Source organism: Cricetulus griseus, chromosome 3, assembly GCF_003668045.3.
Source record: "Cricetulus griseus strain 17A/GY chromosome 3, alternate assembly CriGri-PICRH-1.0, whole genome shotgun sequence".
In the NCBI taxonomy this organism is placed as follows: domain Eukaryota; kingdom Metazoa; phylum Chordata; class Mammalia; order Rodentia; family Cricetidae; genus Cricetulus; species Cricetulus griseus.
In genome coordinates, this window is record NC_048596.1 from 86,297,127 (window position 1) to 86,307,675 (window position 10,549).

At 39.8% G+C, this 10,549-nt stretch overlaps 1 pseudogene; it reads left to right on the forward strand.

The window, feature by feature from the left end:
- The first annotated feature begins 202 nt into the window (after window positions 1–202).
- LOC100773623 lies at window positions 203–1,449 on the forward strand (annotated as a pseudogene).
- Window positions 1,450–10,549: the final 9,100 nt, after the last annotated feature.

Below are 10,549 nucleotides of genomic sequence, written 5' to 3' on the forward strand. Positions count from 1 at the left end.
AAGAAATGATTGAAGGGAGTATAATACGAAATTTATTCACAAAGGTGCACACACAATTGGAGATAATGAAGGGCTGCTGTAGAATATTTGTTTAACCAGGCAAAGATGTGTTACATTTGTTTATGCTGCATTTATTTAATGATGTTAAGATGTGTTGCTTTGATATTGAACTCAAGTTGGAAAAGGCGAGTCCAGTCTCAAAATGGAGGTAAAACCGCCACCCGGTCACCCCCAGCCTGACTCCAGCCATCGCCGCCGCCGCCAGGGGCGGGGGAGGCTGACCATGATCCAAAGGAACCAGAACAGTTGAGGAAGCTGTTTATAGGTAGTCTGAGCTTTGAAACCACAGATGATAGCTTAAGAGAACATTTTGAGAAATGGGGCACACTTACAGACTTGTGTGGTAATGAGAGACCCCCAAACAAAACGTTCCAGTGGCTTTGGTTTTGTGACCTACTCTTGTGTTGAAGAGGTGGATGCTGCAGTGTGTGCTCAGTCACACAAGGTTGATGGGCATGTGATGGAACCAAAGAGAGGTTTCTGTAAAGCCTGGTGCCCATTTAACAGTGAAGAAAATTTTTGTTGGTGGTATTAAAGAAGATACAGAAGAATATAATCTGAGAGACTACTTTGAAAAGTATGGCAAGATTGAAACCATAGAAGTTATGGAAGCCAGTTGGAGTGGAAAAAAGAGAGGATTTGCTTGTGTAACTTTTGATGATCATGACACCGTTGATAAAATTGTTGTTCAGAAATACCACACTATTAATGGGCATAATGTGAAGTGAAAAAGGCCCTTTCTAAACAAGAGATACAGTCTTCTGGATCACAGAGAGGTCGTGGAGGTGATCTGGCAATGTTATGGGTCATAAAGGAAACTTTGGAGGTGGTAGAGGTAATTTTGGTCGAGGTGGAAACTTTGGTGGAAGAGGAGGCTATGGTGGTGGAGGTGGTGGCAGCAGAGGTAGTTATGGAGGTGGTGATGGTGGAGATAATGGATTTGGAGGTGATGGTGGCAACTATGGTGGTGTTCTGTTTACAGTAGTAGAGGAGGCTATGGTGGAGGTGGACCAGGATATGGAAACTAAGGTGGTGGATAAGGTGGTGGTGGAAGAGGATATGATGGTTACAATGAAGGAGGAAATTTTGGTGGAGGTAACTATGGTGGTGGTGGGAACTATAATGACTTTGGAAATTATAGTGGACAACAGCAATCAAATTATGGACCCATGAAAGGGGGCAGTTTGGGTGAAAGACACTCAGGCAGTCCCTATGGTGGTGGCTATGGATCTGGTGGTGGAAGTCATGGATATGGTAGCAGAAGGTTTTAAAAATACAGCAGAAAAGGGCTACAGTTCTTAGCAGGAGAGAGAGAGAGGAGTTATCAGGAAAGCTGCAGGTTACTTTGAGACAGTCGTCCTAAATGCATTAGAGGAACTATAAAAATCTGCCACAGGAGGAATGATGATGATCCCTAGTCAGAAAGGTTACTACAGCTTAAACAGGAAACCCTTCTTGCTCAGGACTGTCATAGCCACAGTTTGCAAAAAGTTATTGATTAATGCAAAGTAGTGTCAATTAGATGTACATTCCTGAGGTCTTTTATCTGTTGTAGCTTTGTCTTTTTCTTTTCATTACATCAGGTATATTGCCCTGTAAATTGTGGTAGTGGTTTTTTTTTAACTTTAAAAAAAAAAAGATGTGTTGCTTTGTCTGTCTAAGGCACCTGATTGGTCAAATAAAAAGCTGAATGGCTAATAGCTAGGCAGAGGAGGGATTGGTGGGGCTGGTGGGCAGAGGGAATAACTGGGAAGAAGAATCTAGGCTCGAGAGAAGGGGGGAGAGAACAAAGAAGGAGGAGAGGGACACACCCCAGGGCCAGAAATCAGGCAGCCACCAGACAGACAGACATGAGAAGCAATGAAAGTAAGATCTAGAGAAGGAAAGAAAAGTAAAAAGTCCTAAGGCAAAACATAGATGAAGAGAAACAGGTTAAATTAAGTTATAAAAGCTAGTGGAACAGCTGTAAGATAAGGCTGAGCATTCATAACTAATAATAAGTTTCCTTGTCTTGATTTGGGAACTGCATGGTGGTCCCAGAATGCCTGCTACAAAGGGCTAACACTTGACCCTTCTAGACTTAAAGAGATTATTACTAAAATCCAGAAATAAATCTATAGAAGAGTTCTGTTAGAAGTTCTGATTTAGTAGGTTAATACAGGCCCTGCCAAGACATTTAACATAATGATAGTAATATTTTTCCTGCCAAGAGGAGTTGGGAAAATATTACTATGATTATCACTCTGCTGTCCCCCTCACTTCTTCCAGGGCTTCTGGTTGTTGCAGTCTACCAGGAAGCAGGGGCAGAAACCTGATTAATGCTGTACAAAAAAGTCAACCTCTGAGTACACAGGACAAGCAGAAAATTATGAAAAGAGTATCCCATATTAAACTTAGGACAGAGAGCAAACAAACTGAGGACTTCAAAGACTCTTTAAAGGAGATGATACCTGAGTTAGACACAGAAGAGATTACCAAGTAAAGAAGTAAAGACATTCCCGGCAAAGAGATAGCATATTAAGTCACTCATAGACATAAGAAGAGCATGTGCAGTCTGCTTAGACCAGCAATATCTGGTGGTTTGAATGGGGAATGTTCCCCATAAGCTCAGTAATCTAACACTTAGTTATCTAACACAGGTTGCTGATGGTGCTGAATGGAGAGGTTGTAGAACCTTTGAGAGGCAGAACCTTGCTGGAGGAAGCATATGACTGGAACAGACTTTGAGAGTTTATAGTCTCACTGTACTTCCTGTTTGCTGTCTTGATTCCCACATGCCAATAAAAGTGTTATCAGTCAAATTCCCGATTTTTCCACCAAGTCTGCTGTTTGATTGCTGCTGTGCCTTCCCACCTTGATGGACTCTTGTCCCTCTAGAACCACAAGCCAAAAGGAACTCCTTCTTAATACACTGCCTTAGTCATGCATTTTATCTTAGAAGCAGAAAAGTAACTAACACATTTGGGAGAAGCACATGCTACTTGCAGAAATGACCTTGAAATAATTAAGGAAAGATTGTAAAGTCTCCTGTAACAAATGAGAATCTATTTAAAGATTTTAGAAAGAAAGCAGTATGAGCATAGTTAAGTTAGAAAAGGTAACCCAGGTATGTAGAGTCTCCATTAGAACAGAGCTTCTCAGACTTTTTCCCCACTTGTGGTCCTTTGGCTTAAGGAAAGTTTTATGTAGCCCCAAGGTATAGATAAATAAAATTTAATAAAAATCATATATACTTGTCTTAAAATAATTCTTCTCAGGAAAGCAGGCCCCGGAACTCACCTGGGCAGCACAACAGAGCCAATCCTGTTGTCAGAGGTGTGGCCCTGAAGTTGTGAGCATGGAAGAGTTGTCCCCATTATTCATCTGTCATGTAGCAGCATAGGCAAGAGACAGATGACCCCTTACCCATCAATGATTGAGGCAGGTGGGAGAGCTGGCCCTGAGGTCATAAGAGAGAGAGAGCTATCCCTGCCCCTCATCTGCTGCAGCAGTCAGGAGAGTGGCCCCTACACCATGTCTGGGCAACACAGTAGAGCTGTCTCTGAAGGTGTAGGCCTGGGAGCTCAGACCCTAAGGATGTGAAAGCAGGAGAACTGGTCCTGCCCCTTGCTCGTAGCTGCAAAGGGCAAACTTGCCAAGACAATGCAGGAAGTTCTCCCTGGTGGTGAGGACAAGGGAGAGCTGGTGGGTTGACTAACCCTGCAAGTACCCAGGCCCATAACCAGGGTTATGTGTTGGCCCACCCCAATATTCACCCCATCTGTGATCTTCTGGGGCACATGAAAGTACTGGTCCTGCAGACTCAAAGCTGCAGGATTTCCACAACGCAGGGCAACATCAGGATAACCAAGAGGAGTTCGAGAGAGGGCCCAGTATCAATGGTGTAGCAGAAACCATTGGTTCCTTAAACCAGACCAATGACTTTGCAATTAATACTTTCAAGTAAAGATATATGGACAACAGCATTTACTTCATGACTCACTATGTCACACTACAGCTTCCATGATGAGATTTTTTTTTCTTTTTTCCTCTTAAGTTTTATTGGGGGGGGTGACTGCAAGGGAGGAGAGAAGATACAAAGGGACAGGAAATGAATGGGACCAAGATGCATGATGTGAAGGACACAAAGAATAAGTAAAAAGAAATATAAAAATAAATCTTGTGGAAAAATAAAATTCTTTGGTATGCATGTAATTTTACTATTTATTAAAGACGAAGGGAATTTTGCATACCAATAAAAAGAAATGTGCTTGCTTATTTTTTACATCAAGAATTAAATATGGGCTCAGTGTTTTTTTCCCCATGTGATTTGTTTTTTATTTTATTTTATTTTATTAGTTCAAATTAGGAACAAGCTTGCTTCAGATGTCAATCCCTTCTCCCTCTCCCTCCCCGCCCCCCCAACATCCCACCTGACCCTAGCCATCCCCCCTCCACTCCCCAGGCATGGTAATGCCCTCAAAAGGGACTCCCCAAAGTCTACCACATCATCCTGGGCCAGGCCTAGGCCCTCCCCCATGTGTCCAGGTCAAGAGAGCATCCCTTCATATGGGATGGGCTCACAAAATCCCTTCTTTTTTTTTTAAGACCTTGCATATTTAATACAGTGTGTTACCCCTGTACAAATGGAAATAAAATTAAGTTCAACATTTCTAGAACAATATAGTTGTTAATTTTTATACAATGCCAACTGAACATGGTAAACTGGGATACTTTTTTCCAAAGTTGACAGCACAGATAAAGTTTCCAAAAATTCATAATATATATATATATATATATATATATATATATATATATGCAATATGTTATGCATTAATAGTAGCAACAGCTTTTCCAGGTTCTGCAGTCATTTGAACAAAATTGTAGAGACATCCAGCAACTCTCCATTTAAAAAAAAAAAGTAAAAAATAAAACCCCAGAAAAACAGCACAGTTCTGTTACCCTTGTGGTACCTGGAACCATTTTTTTTTAATTAGCTTCTCAATCATCATCTGGGAGGAAACCAATCTGAGCAACATCATTAAAAACAGCTCTGATAAAGCATGGTCACTACTGTGTATCATAAAGCAGGTCCACATATGAGTGAGTACATATCATGTTTGTCTTTTTGTGATTGGGTTACCTTGCTCAGAATGGTTTCTTCGAGTTCCTCCATTTTCCTGCAAATTTCAAGATTCCATTGTTTTTTTCTGCTGAGTAGTACTCCATGGTGTAAATGTACCATAATTTCTCTATCCATTCTTCGGTTGAGGGGCATCTAGGCTGCTTTCAGTTTCTGGCTATTACAAATAATGCTGCTATGAACATGGTTGAACATATGTCCTTGTTATATGAATGTGCTTCTTTTGGGTTTATGCCTAGGAGTGGAATTGCTGGATCTTGTGGTAGACTCATTCCCATTTTCTTGAGGAGTCGCCTTACTGATTACCACAGTGGCTGTACAAGTTGGCACTCCCACCAGCAGTGGAGGAGTGTTCCTCTTTCTCCACATTCTCTCCAGCATAAACTGTCATTGGTATTTTTGATTTTAGCCATTCTGACAGGAGTAAGATGGTATCTCAGAGTTGTTTTGATTTGCATTTCCCTGATGGCTAAGGATGTTGAACACTTTCTTATGTGTCTTTCAGCCATTTTAGATTCCTCTATCGAGAATTGTCTATTTACTTCTGTACCCCATTTTTTAATTGGATTGTTTGGTGTTTTCGAGAATAGCTTCTTGAGTTCTTTGTATATTTTGGAGATCAGCCCTCTGTCAGATGTGGGGTTGGTGAATATCTTTTCCCAGTCTGTGGGCTGTCGTTTTGTCTTGCTGACTGTCTCCTTTGCCTTACAGAAGCTTCTCAGTTTCAGGAGGTCCCATTTATTAATTGTTGATCTCAGTGTCTGTGCTACTGGTGTTATGTTCAGGAAGTGGTCTCCTGTACCAATTATTTCAAGGGTATTTCCCACTTTGTCTTCTAGTAGGTTCAGTGTGGCTGGGTTTATGTTGAGGTCTTTGATCCATTTTGACTTAGGTTTTGTGCAGGGCGAAAGACTTGGGTCTATCTGTAGTCTTCTACATGTTTGCATCCAGTTATGCCAGCACCATTTGTTGAAGATGTTCTCTTTGTTTCAGCGTACATATTTGGATTGTTTGTCAAAAATTAGGTGTTCGTAGGTATGTGGGTTAATTTCAGGGTTTTCAACTCTATTCCATTGGTCTACCTGTCTATTTTTGTGCCAATACCAAGCTGTTTTCAGGACTATAGCTCTGTAATAAGAGCTTAAAGTTAGGGATGGTGATGCCTCCATAAGTTCCTCTATTGTACAGGGTTGTTTTGGCTATCCTGGGTCTTTTGTTTCTCCATATAAAGTTGAAAATTGTTCTTTCAAGGTCAGTGAAGAAATGTGTTGGGATTTTGATGGGGATTGCATTAAATCTGTAGATTGCTTTTGGCAAGATTGCCATTTTTATTATGTTGATCCTGCCTACCAAGAGCGTGGGAGATCTTTCCATTTTGGGGTATCTTCTTTAATTTCTTTCTTTAGAGACTTAAAATTCTTATGGCACAGGTCTTTCACTTTTTTGGTAAGTGTTACTCCAAGGTATTTTATGTTGTTTGTGGCAATTGTAAAGGGTGATGCTTCTCTGATTTCTTTCTCCACCATGTGTCATCCGTATATAGTAGGGCTACAGATTTTTTTGAGTTAATCTTGTATCCTGCCACTTTGCTGAAGGTGTTTATCAGCTGTAGGAGTTCCCTGGTTGAGTTTTTCGGGTCACTTATGTAGACTATCATATCATCTGCAAATAGTGAGAGTTTGACTTCTTCCTTTCCTATTTGTATTCCCTTGATCTCCTTTTGTTGTCTTATTGCTCTAGCTAGAACTTCAAGGACAATATTGAAGAGGTATGGAGAAAGTGGACAGCCTTGTCTTGTACCTGATTTTAGAGGAATTGCATTGAGTTTCTCTCCACTTAATTTGATGTTGGCTGTTGGCTTGCTCTATATTGCTTTTATTATGTTGAGGTATGTTCCTGTTATCCCTGATTTCTCCAGGATCTTTATCATGAAGGGATGTTGGATTTTGTCCAAAGCTTTTTCGGCTTCTAGTGAGATGATCTTGTGATTTTTTTTCCTCAGTCTGTTTATATGGTGGATTACATTGATGGATTTTCGTATGTTGACCCATCCTTGCATCCCTGGGATGAAGCCTACTTGATCGGGATGGATGATTTCTCTGTGTTCTTGGATTCGATTTGCCAATATTTTATTGAGAATTTTTGCATCAATGTTCATGAGGGATATTGGTCTGTAGTTCTCTTTCTTAGTTGTGTCTTTGTGTGGCTTGGGTATCAAGGTTATTGTGGCCTCATAAAAAGAGTTTGGTAATGACCCTTCTGCTTCTATTGTGTGGAATACTTTGAGGAGAATTGGTATTGGCTTTGAATTTCTGGTAGAATTCTGCACTGAAGCCATCTGTCCCTGGGCTTTTTTTGGTTGGGAGATTTCTATGGGCTCAGTGTTTTATGATGTGTTTGTGTGTGCACAATTTTGTGTGTGTGGTGTGGTGTGTATGCAGACCACAGGTGTGCAGATGTGTGTGAAGGTATACTCAGCTGTGCATGCATTTGATTTTGATTTCATTTTTGGGTGTTGCACAGTTAGAAATATTTACTGTCACAAAAAATTGTTTTATAATCCCCATATTCAGTTGCATAAACCCCATATCAAGTCATACCTATAGTTTAAGAAGTTTGAGCTAGAACACCAAGATCATTTTGGAGGCCTTTGTAATATGGTAAAGATGAAGATGATGGCACTGCAGCAGTGGCAATGATGAGGAAATGAAGATTTAGGCCTGTTGTAAAAAATAGAAGTAATAATTTGATGACCCAAAATGAACTCCCCCACACACACACACACACAAAAGTACAGGGACCAGATACTACCCATTTCTAGCTTAAGAAGTTAGGTAAATGGTGACACCGTAAGTCAAAAGACAGAAAGAGATCTGGTTTATGGGAATGTACCTAGATTGCAGCCTTATCAGACTAAGTTTGTTGGAATTGTGGAGCATTAGATAATGGCCAGTTGACAAACCAGTTTAGGGGACTTTTTTACATTATATAAAACATACTCATCAGATTTTTCTAAACTTCTGTTAGTAAGAAAGAGAAAATGTGGCTCACTATATAATGAAGTAAACTTCAATAAGACTCAGGAGTAAACACTACTGATAACCCTTTACCCTGGGAAGGATTTCTGTTTGTCTATTGGTGATATAATTCAAAATTACATAGTAGTTTTGAAGTGTTGTTTTGTTTCTTAGAGGAAAAAATAACAACTGTTTTTGAACATTGAAGTTTTGAACATTGAAAGATATTTGCCCTTTAAATTTAAACCCATTCACTCTTGTAAATAAAATCTAAGTTTTCCATAGCAGTTTCACTCTGTTTTGTAGCCCACATCCCAGTGATACATAGTTATTTTCAACTAAGGGATTTGCTAGTACTAGTACTAGCAGAGCTCTTTCCTTCATAGTAGGTACATAATAAATATTTACAGGAGATATGGTTAGATAAGAAGGCAGACTGATAAATGAAAGCAATAGGTTGTATTAAAGTCATTTTGATCTAATTATAGGCTTGATATGTACATGGTAATTTATTTTAAAACAACCAAGAGGGAATTAAAAGCTGTCTAGTTTTACTTCATCCATGAGACAGGCAGAATTATTAGGCTGCTGGGTTCTCCTTTGTGTCTATCTGCCTTAACTGCTTTATTTAAGAACTGACATGCTTTTACTCCAGCTAATCCATGGGTTAAATACATAGGTGTATGGTCCCACAGCTTGGCTTCTTTTGTGTAGTCCCCAGCATAATTGTTCTGAAGTTTTAGAAACCTGGTTCTGATTATCTGAAACCAACAGGAAGTCTGCCATTAGTCATGCACAATGAGACATAGTAGAGCCTATTGATTTTTTTACTCCTAACTTTATTCATCACCATTGTGTGACATTATATATCTACTCAAAATAGTGTGGTGCTGAGGATGTGACTCTGGCAGAGTTTAGCATTCACAGTGCCCTCAGTTTGATCCCCTGTATTAGGAAGAAGCAACCATTGATCAGACTCTTTTTTGTTTAAATTCTCCTTTCAAATTTTTGTTCAAAATAACCTTCAAAAATACTGTTTTGTGTAGCTGTGCATCCTGTGAAATGTGGAGTGAATTATTAATGCATTGCATGAAATAGGAACTTAGAGGTTGCTTTAAAAAAAAAATGACTCCTCACTTGGACTACAGGTAACTAAAGGCAGAATCAAAGTCTGACATCCATGTCTTTATTTTGTGTCTCCTGTGACTGAAGGCACAGTGTTGTTAGATTTTTCTTCCGGCTGCCAATCAGCTCCCAAATAAAGACATGGAGACTTGTTATTAATTATGAGTGCTCACTGTTAGTTCAGTCTTGTCCACTAGCTTTTTTAAATTAATTTAACCTGTTTCTATTCACCTGCATTTTGCCTTGGTGATTTTAACTTTCTTTCATTCCTTACATTCTACTTTCCTGCTTCCTCTGGCTGGCCCCTAGCATCTCTTTTTCTTTCTTCTTTGAGCCTAAATTCCTCCTCCTCCCCCTGCCCTGAAGTCCCACCTATACCTCACTATTGGCCATTCAGCTTTTTAATTAGACCAATCAGGTGCCTTAGGCAGGCAAAGCAACACATCTTTACATAATTAAACAAATACAACACATCTTTACATAATTTAACAAATATTCCACAATAGCACCGAGGTAAGTAATTGTCCTAAACTTGAAGTTGCCTGGGATTCCAGGAAAAACAAATCTTCACAGGACAGACCCCTGCCCAGGTAAGGACAATAAGCCATTATGATCAGACTATACTCTGGAGTAGAAATGATCATTTTGTAGTAGTCAGGTTGATCTCTTCAAGGGATGACAACCATGAGGACTTCAGATCCCTCAAAGCACAAGAATCAAGTCAGGGATCAACCAGACCACATCTTGTCCTCTATCAGTACTAATCTTCATAACAACACCCCAAATGGATTTAGGGCCTCTGCTTTCTATCATTACTCATCTCTTTAATTGGGACGTTGGGATGTTGGCCAAACAAATACTACTGGGCTGCCAGAACCTCAGCTTTAGCCCTAAGAACTATAGGTACATGCATAATCGTGATTCTTCCCCACCTCCAATTTGACAGAATTTCTTTACCTTCCACAGACATCAATTTACCCTTCCAACCTATCTAACAAATGGAAGGATGTCTTCCTAATTTCTTCCTCTCTGAATGTTTCAAGTTTAATCTTGGTAAGTTCCAGGCACTCAAATCACTGATATCTGAGTAAACGGAGCCTATGTATAAAAGACTAAAAGAAACAGGTTGATGCTAGAGTGACAAAAATACCCAGGAAATTTTAGACTTTGGTTGACTTTAAAATATTATGTATTTTACGGGGGAGGGCCTAGGTCCTGCCCCAAA